This window comes from Haliotis cracherodii, unplaced genomic scaffold (assembly GCF_022045235.1).
Source record: "Haliotis cracherodii isolate W230 unplaced genomic scaffold, xgHalCrac1.p SCAF_4, whole genome shotgun sequence".
Lineage (NCBI taxonomy): Eukaryota > Metazoa > Mollusca > Gastropoda > Lepetellida > Haliotidae > Haliotis > Haliotis cracherodii.
Window position 1 is genome coordinate 54599571 of NW_027266297.1, and position 10353 is coordinate 54609923.

Sequence of the window (10353 nt, forward strand, 5' to 3'; positions counted from 1 at the left end):
GTATTGACAGTGTCTAAAGTGCTAATATCTCGCCACAAGGAAACTAGGCAAACCTTTCTCGCATAGCAATATGCTGTAGGCCTGTCCGCGTCCCTCTCGACAGACAGACCCGCTTCACGGAAATGGGTCAACGTTTCACCGCGTCAAAATGATGTGTGGGGAATTAGGACAGATAAAACTAGCATTGCACCCTGCCCTTCGCCCCCTTGCGGCTGCAGGCGAGGAGCGCAAGGGTCTCTAGGGAGGTAAACCAGTCTTGGACAGGATGTGGCTCCCTGTTATGATTGTTGCCGCATAACAAACATGTATAGAGTAATAATGTAAGGTTGGGAATTTAAAAAAAAACTATTTTCATAATTATTTAAGTATTTCGTATGTAGGCATATTATCATACTCACGTGAGACAAAGATAAAGTTTCTTTTAAAAGTTTGGTTACATCTTTCCAACGATTACTCATCCCCATGGCCTCTAACCCCATGTAATTTTCTCAAACCCATAACAAATAAGGCACGTGCAATTATCGGTATATAGTGTGGCGTCAGTCAAGCCTAGCCATAAGCACTCAACGCAAACTGAATGCATGCTTATTCATATACGGACATGCTGAGTAAGATTACCCAAACGCGAGGTAATCATGGTCACCAGGTGTCCAATCAAGCCCAGTTGAGAGGAACGCCAGATAAGAGAGATAAACTTTCCTCAATCAGGCGAACATCATTCTAGTATGTTTACCAGGTGATGATTATGTTAGCCAGTTTTGTCTGGGTCCTCTCAGATGGACTATATGCTGTTTAGGTTTTCATCATTCGTATGGTCATGGTTTGTATTGAAGACGTCTCTTTGCTGGAAGGTTTGTGTCACGTGATGTTTCTTTCCCGTTGCAATGTGCTATTTTCACATTTTGAGAATAGTGGAATTCGGGTAATGATCGGGACAAAGCCGTCGAAATCGTGATGGTGTTTTGTATGTTGGTAAGAGCCATACATCCTAATGACATCTCCATCACATTTCAGCGCCTCACCTGTGACATGTGCTAAATAAAGTAACTAACAACATGCGTTGTACTTATAATACGCGGTTGTGTACTTGTTTACCAGTAAACCTCGTAATCGGAAGATTTTCATTGGTGTACGCCTTCGAAACTCTGACCAATGAAATACATTTGATGGCCGACTACCCTCGCCCTGGGGTTCGTGCAGCTAGTGGTAATCCCCGCCTCTCCCGTGACGTCATTGACACCGCGACGATACGTCAGCGTGGAGCGTCCATTATCCGTCAGAGGCTCTTGTAAATAACAAGTGTGTGATTGATGGACCGAGACATATGTACATTACAGTTATAATACCACATAGCCCCCACACATATATCACGCCGTCACAAGACATGCGATAAAGAAAAGCTGTGTTATACAAACAAACGCCACGGAAATATATTGCTGGTCTTACTTTCCTTATATGAACATTTACATAAGCCTAAGGAGACCGAAGGGATGTTCATCTGTACATCTAACCTTTCAAAAGGACATCAAAATTCATTCGCAGTAACTCCAATATAACAGCTGGAACGTACACGTAAGGAGACGTCCCTCATGTTCACATTTGTGAAACGTCGCCGGAAGTAAGTGAGTGAGATTTCGCAACTGGCTAGGATTCCGTCTATATGTCCAGAGTGTCTTGATTAATTATTGAAACATGCTGACGAAAATAACCATACCGATTAGACTCTGGTTCCTGGACGGACTCCATTCATGTTGAATGTTTTCATAGTGTTTACAAGCCCTGGAGTATATCATATGCACAGGTCGCCAGATGATCCAGTGTTTACAAACCCTGGAGTATATCATATACACAGATAGTCAGATGATCCAGTGTTTACAAACCCTGGAGTATATCATATACACAGGTCGCCAGATGATCCAGTGTTTACAAACCCTGGAGTATATCATATACACATGTCGCCAGATGATCCAGTGTTTACAAACTCTGGAGTATATCATATACACATGTCGCCAGATGATCCAGTGTTTACAAACCCTGGAGTATATCATATACACAGGTCCCCAGATGATCCAGTGTTTACAAACCCTCGAGTATATCATATACACATGTCGCCAGATGATCCAGTGTTTACAAACCCTGGAGTATATCATATAAAGTGGTCGCCAGATGATCCAGTGTTAACAAACTCTGGAGTATATCATATACACATGTCGCCAGATGATCCAGTGATTATACAAATCCTCGAGTATATCATATTCACAGGTCGTCAGATGATCCAGTGTTTACAAACCCTGGAGTATATCATATACACAGGTCGCCAGATGATCCAGTGATTATACCAATCCTGGAGTATATCATATACACAGGTCGCCAGATGATCCGGGATTTATTACTGTACAAATCCAGTTTACATCCATCTACATTTGCTGACGTTCCTACATAACCCTCGAATCCAATGGAACGATGAGTCCAGCGTCAACGTTTGTCCAAGTTACCACCCGGAAGCGAGTCATAGTTTTCAGCATGTCCAGAGCACGATTTACATGTATTTCCTTTTGTAAAACCCGAGGACCAAATTATGTTTCATATTTATATTTGAAAAAGGCCCCACCCCCTCAGATAAACTATATAGTTATCATTATATTAATCACCTACCCATACGAACACGGGTGCCCATTTCAGGTTTTTTATAATGAATTGATAAACAGATAGGATGCTATCAAATACTACCACGTGGGCAAATCAAGAGAATTTAAGGGCTGTCCTAACTGATTGGTGCATTTGTAGAAGGGAGATATAGTGTAAGTTGGTTCCCCAGAGCAGAATAATTGTAAACATGAACAAAAGCTTTCCTTCATTGGAGAGGGATAACATAAACAAGAGGGTAATTTAGTATCTATAATATTATCTATGTAAGCAGTTTGTGGACCTCAATTATTCCACGATCACTTCAAGCATAAATATCGAATTAATTGTTCATGGTTTATTATTTACAACGTTGTATCAGAAATGGTAATCTTGTTTAAGGGTACATGTCTTTCAAACCAAAACAGGAAACACTCCGTCTCTTACTAACGAGGTTTTGCGGTGTAGCTTTTACCCAAAGGGTGTAACCAGCTGTCATTGTGCTCGTGCCTCCTTCTGAAAATTTGTGAAACAATGAATATAAATATCACAATTATTTCCACTTTCAGTCGATAATTTAAACACAGTCGCTGGCTGCGATGGGCGTAGGCTACTTGATAGTTGGTCGGGTGTTACCTTGATGGTTGGTTGCTGTCTACCTGATAGTTGGTCAGGTGTTACCTTGATGGTTGGTTGCTGTCTACCTGATAGTTGGTCGCGAGTTACCTTGATGGTTGGTTGCTGTCTACCTGATAGTTGGTCGCGTGTTACCTTGATGGTTGGTTGCTGTCTACCTGATAGTTGGTCGCGTGTTACCTTGATGGTTGGTTTCTGTCTACCTGATAGTTGGTCGCGTGTTACCTTGATGGTTGGTTGCTGTTTACATTGATGGTCGGAGGCTGTCTACATTGATGGTTGATTGCTGTCTACTTGATAGTTGGTCGCGTGTTACCTTGATGGTTGGTTTCTGTCTACCTGATAGTTGGTCGCGTGTTACCTTGATGGTTGGTTGCTGTCTACCTGATAGTTGGTCGCGTGTTACCTTGATGGTTGGTTGCTGTCTACCTGATAGTTGGTCGCGTGTTACATTGATGGGTGGAGGCTGTCTACATTGATGGTTGATTGCTGTCTACTTGATAGTTGGTCGCGTGTTACCTTGATGGTTGGTCGCTTGTTACCCTGATAGTTGGTCGCTTGTTACCCTGATAGTTGGTCGCTTGTTACCCTGATAGTTGGTCGCTTGTTACCCTGATAGTTGGTCGCTTGTTACCCTGATCGTTGGTCTCTGGGTGCCTAATGAATGGTTGCTGTCTACATTGATGGTTGATTGCTGTCTACCTGATAGTTGGTCGCTTGTTACCCTGATAGTTGGTCGCTTGTTACCCTGATCGTTGGTCTCTGGGTGCCTAATGAATGGTTGCTGTCTACATTGATGGTTGATTGCTGTCTACCTGATAGTTGGTCGCTTGTTACCTTGATGGTTGGTCGCTGGGTGCCTAATGAATGGTTGCTGTCTACATTGATGGAAGGTTGCTGTCTACGTAATGGATGGTTGCTGTTTACATTGATGGATAGTTGCTGTCAACATTGATGGATGGTTGCTGTCTACATTGAAGGATGGTTGTTGTTTACAGTGATGGAAGGTTGCTGTCTACGTAATGGATGGTTGCTGTCTACAATGATGGATGGTTGCTGTCTACATTGATGGAGGTTTGATGTCTACATTGATGGATGGTTGCTGTCTACGTAATGGATGGTTGCTGTCTACATTGATGGAAGGTTGCTGTCTACGTGATGGATGATTGCTGTCTACATTGACGGATGGTTGCTGTCTACATTGAAGGATGGTTGTTGTTTACAGTGATGGAAGGTTGCTGTCTACGTAATGGATGGTTGCTGTCTACAATGATGGATGGTTGCTGTCTACATTGATGGAGGTTTGATGTCTACATTGATGGATGGTTGCTGTCTACGTAATGGATGGTTGCTGTCTACATTGATGGAAGGTTGCTGTCTACGTGATGGATGATTGCTGTCTACATTGATGGATGGTTGCTGTCTACATTGAAGGATGGTTGCTGTCTACAGTGATGGAAGGTTGCTGTTTACGTGATGGATGATTGCTGTCTACATTGATGGATGGTTGCTGTCTACATTGAAGGATGGTTGCTGTCTACAGTGATGGATGGCTCCTGCCTATATTGAAGGATTGTTGCTGTTTACAGTAATGGGAGGTTGCTGTTTACTTTGATTGATGGTTGCTGTCTACATTGATGGATGGTTGCTTCCTAATATATATTGAAGGATGGTTGCTGTTTACAGTGATGGAAGGTTGCTGTCTACATTGATGGAAGGTTGCTGTCTACATTGAAGGATGGCTATCTACGTGATGGATGGAGGCTATTTACATTATTGTATGGTTACTGGCTTCCTATTGTTTCGGCAATTAAGGTTTGCCTCTAATACTACTCGTCTACTACTACTTGGGTAAAACTTTGCTACTGCGAAGAACGTCTTAGTTCAACATCTTTAGAAAAGTCATTGATGTCTATATTCAACGATTTCCTATAGGTCGCTGATTTCCGCAGTGGTTTCGATGTAGCAAATGTGACACAGCACTGGGTGATGGAGTGTTCTGGTATTTGTTGTCACATATATGACCAGCGTCCAAAGTGTTACTAACTTTGGCGGTGATGCTAACGAACCTTTCGATGCGAGCCTATCACAAATACATACACTGTAGTTATGTCCATCCTGGAATGACCCTTTTGTCTAGATTCTCTTCGAAAACCCCATTAAAATGAATGGACGAGAGGAATTCGGAATTGTACAAGGATAAGTTATTAGTATAGAAAAGGTGTTATCGATTGCTTGGATTTAAAGAGTACACAGTTTTAGCTACAAGTGGTCGTTTTGTTTAAAATGGTATCGTGTCGGAAATACCTGCGTTTACTCTCGTGTGACCAATGGAATCATCCTGTAATGAAACAAATTCAACAGGAAGGCTACTTGGCAACCTTCACAGTCATAACCTTCAGATATGATACCTGACATTTGATTCCTGGCGTAGGGGAGAAATACTTATATTTCGCCTCTTGTGAGAGCGCCTGTGATCATCGATGTGCGTTTCGATATTTTCCAATTGATGTATATATGAATTCACATTTTACAAGGACCCATCCCTTGTTATTAGCCACAACATAGAGCACGGACCTACCGCGAATACAGGGATGTGTTGATATTAAAACGTTGAGCGAGAATGCAACAGTTTAGCTCGTATAGCCAATACACGACCGCGACCATGTGCCTTTTGGATTTCTACAAAGACATGTAACTATACTTAAAGTAAGCTGTGTTGTCACTCTATCGTTCCAACTGTAGATTGTCTGTAGATAATTGACATTTTACTGACATACTTTCTGGTCGACACAGCCGAAGGAAGAACGCCATATAATACCATACGTTTGGAATGGGATTTTGTATCGAGATTAGATATCATTTCGGCGACAGCTATAAAACAAGATAACCTTTTACGTAAAACTATTTGCCTTAATTTGTTTGAAGAAAATCGTGTTGTAGCAAATTTGACGACTCTAAAATATGGAAGTGTCCATTCCTCTGGATTCCAAAGCTCCATCAAAATCAGTACAAACAGAGATACATTACTGGGTTCAGCAAACGTACCGTCGTATCCAGTTCTCAAAGATCCTCAATCCTCAATACAATGAAAGAAGGATTATCTATATTCACAGAATTCAGAAAAGAACCAAGTTCAAATATGTCAAAACATTGGATTTTTTAACTTTGTCTCCACTATCCCACATGACAAACTGTCATCTGAAGTTTTCTGAGAAAAAGAAATCTGAAATGCTTGACTCCCTTATTGATACAATCTGTAAATTTTGGGGTGAGAAATTTAGGCAATTGTGCTCCCCTTCTTGTCTGTCTGTTTCTTTATGCGTGTGAATCAGAATTTGTGCTCGGATTGGCGAGGTCAAAAGAAGGCATTTTGGGCATGAAGTTGATATGTTAAATAATGGTCAAAACCCGTGAAGATCCAGAATAGGTCCTCAGCAACCCATGCTTGCTGTAAGAGGCGACTATGTATGTCGTAAGGGCGACTAACGGGATTGGGTGGTCAGGCTCGCTGACTTGGTTGATGCATGTCATCGTATTCCAATTGCGTGTTTCGATTATCATGATTTCAGTCACTGGATGGTGTGGCCCAGACTCGGTTATTTACAGTCCTCCGTCATATAGCTGGATTATTGCTGAGTGCAGAGTTAAACAACACACAAACAAACAATAATGGTCAAATAGCAAATTTTCGTCTACTGACTTAGCCAACCGAACTAGAAATGTAAGAGACAAGTGAGACCGCTCCATCAGTTTCATAGTTAGATCTATGCATAACAGTTCAGAGTGACAAAAACTCTTCACAAGACTGTTTGACATGAAGGATGACTTCAACTTTCCAATAAACTGTCCCTTCATGTCGAGCAATATTCCAGCTGCTCCAGCTTTTGTAGTCTGATGTCACAACGTGTGACGTACAACTGAGTATGCTCTTTCTACCAAGTTTTCAAAGAGCGTCATACGACTCTTGCTCAAAGGTTTATTTGATCAAGGTTACACCTCTCAAGACCCCAGTAAAGCTTTCACAGAGAAATATGGTAGACATGTGGGGGACATTTCCAAATTTGACGCATCAGCGACAATTGTCCTATTTTGACTTGGACTATAAGTTCCTGTGTTTGTTCAAGGGAACATTTTACTTGCCTTTGCATGCGTTTGTGAGGGTTGCTACCGATGGGGTAGGATGCGTTCACCTTTTCGCGAAAACCTGGTACCGTCACTATTTCATAGTGATTCATAAAGATATGCGCTTGATGTAGTCGAAATTGCGCAGACATTTTTGCTAAGGGCTCAAGGAGGGATTTGCTCATAAAAGACAAATGTCAAATTCGCATAATATTTGGGGATTACACTTGTTCCTGGGGGATTATTATATTGAAAAGCAAGGCTTATGTTATCTAGACTGTCAAACAAGTTTTATAGGTACAGAGTTGGTGTCACAGAAATGTATGCTTCGTGGACTAGATGACCGAGTCCGGTCACGTACGTTCAGTACTACGTACGACTCCACTATTACGCATACAGAAATATACGGCACACATATCCTTCCAAGCCCACCGCAACAAACGCTACAGTTACAACGTGTCTCCGATCTACCAATCCTAATAATGCATCATTTTGTCAATACAACGACACGGTGATTAATCAAATCTGTCAGTTATGGATAGAATTTCATTTCCGCATTCCTCTCAGTCTCTGCATTGTTTATGTCATGTTTTGGAAGCCATGGCAGCTGAGTGACAAGTAACATGTTAACGACCTCCTCCCCTTAAAGGTCTTGTCATGCGATGTGTTCTTGTGTATAAGAACTCCAACTCACGACCCGCCAAAGGCAATGTGTTTTGTTTTGTTTAGTTATTTCCAAGTATTATTACCCATTTCAAAGTTTTTCCGTCGCAGATCAAGCCCATTAACATACAAATTCACACTGTTTAGTCCACGCATCGGCTTGTAGCCATTATGTACATTCTGCCTTAAATGTCGGACGAAAGATCATTTTGCTTTCCTATTTGAGCCATTGCTAACCTGTCAGTCGCAAATAATATACTGTTCAAGTAAATTAGTGCTTAATGTGAATAGTTTCGCAGAAACTTGGAAAATGAAAGAGTTTTTCTTCTGCAAAGATTTGTCATTCCTGGAGCGTACACATGATGATGGTACATCATTCATTTCAGCAATATCTGCACATAGGACACGGTGCCTAAAGATCGACTGATACAAGTATACAGTTTTCAAAGTTAACATATTGCAAATTGATACCAAGTAGTTCTCAAAAATACACCTGCAAGTTCACACCAAGTAGTTCTCAAATATACACCAGCAAGTTCTACCAAGTAGTTCTGAAATAAACATGAGCAGCTTCATACCAAATGGTTCTCAAATATAAACCAGCAAGTTCATACTAGGTAGTTCTCAAATATACACCAGCAACTTCATACTAGGTATTTCTGAAAAACTCACCAGCAAGTTCATACCAAGTAGTTCTGAAATACTCCCCAGCAAGTTCACACCAAATAGTTCTCAAATATACACCAGCAACTTCATACCAAGTAGTTCTCAAATATAAACCAGCAACTTCATACCAAGTAGTTCTGAAATACTCACCAGCAAGTTCATACCAAGTAGTTATGAAACATACACCAGCAATTTCATTCCAAGCAGTTTTCAAATACCTACCAGAAAGTTCATACTAGGTAGTTCTCAAATATACACCAGCAAGTTCACACCAAGTAGTTCTCAAGTATACACCAGCAAGTTCATGCTAGGTAGTTCTCAAATATACACCAGAAAGTTCATACCAAGTAGTTATGAAACATACACCAGCAACTTCATTCCAAATAGTTCTCAAATATACACCAGCAAGTTCTACCAAGTAGTTCTCAAAAATACACCAGCATGTTCATACTAGGTAGTTCTCAAATATACACCAGCAAGTTCATACCAAGTAGTTCTCAAATATACACCAGCAAGTTCTACCAAGTAGTTCTCACATATACACCAGCAAGTTCTACAAAGTAGTTCTCACATATACACCAGCAAGTTCATACCACGTAGTTCTGAAATACTCACCAGGAACTTCATACCAAATAGTTCTCAAATATACACCAGCAAGTTCATACCAAGTAGTTATGAAATATACACCAGCAACCTCATACCAAATAGTTCTCAAATATACACCATCAAGTTCACACCAAGATGTTCTCAAATATACACCAGCAAGTTCTACCAAGTAGTTCTCGAGTATACACCAGCAAGTTCTACCCAGAAGTTCTCAAATATACACGAGCAAGTTCTACCAAATAGTTCTCAAATATACACCAGCAAGTTCATACCAGGTAGTTCTCAAATATACACCAGCAACCTCATACCAAGTAGTTATGAAATATACACCAGCAAGTCCTACCAAGATGTTCTCAAATATACACCAGCAAGTTCATACCAAGTAGTTCTCACATATACACCAGCAAGTTCTACCAAGTAGTTCTCACATATACACCAGCAAGTTCTACCAAGTAGTTCTCACATATACACCAGCAAGTTCATACCAAGTAGTTCTGAAATACTCACCAGGAACTTCATACCAAATAGTTCTCAAATATACACCAGCAAGTTCATACCAAAAAGTTATGAAATATACACCAGCAACCTCATACCAAATAGTTCTCAAATATACACCATCAAGTTCACACCCAGATGTTCTCAAATATACACCAGCAAGTTCATACCAAGTAGTTCTCAAATATACACCAGCAAGTTCACACCAAGTAGTTCTCAAATATACATCATCAAGTTCATACCAAGTAGTTCTTAAATATACATCATCAAGTTCACACCAAGATGTTCTCAAATATACACCATCAAGTTCACACCAAGATGTTCTCAAATATACACCAGCAAGTTCACACCAAGATGTTCGCAAATATACACCAGCAAGTTCACACCAAGTAGTTCTCAAATATACATCATCAAGTTCATACCAAGTAGTTCTTAAATATACACGCTTAGTACTTAAAAATGTTATATACATATGAGTATGTGAGTGTGTGTGTGGGAGAGAGAAAGAGGGAGACACAGAGAGAGACGATCAAAGAG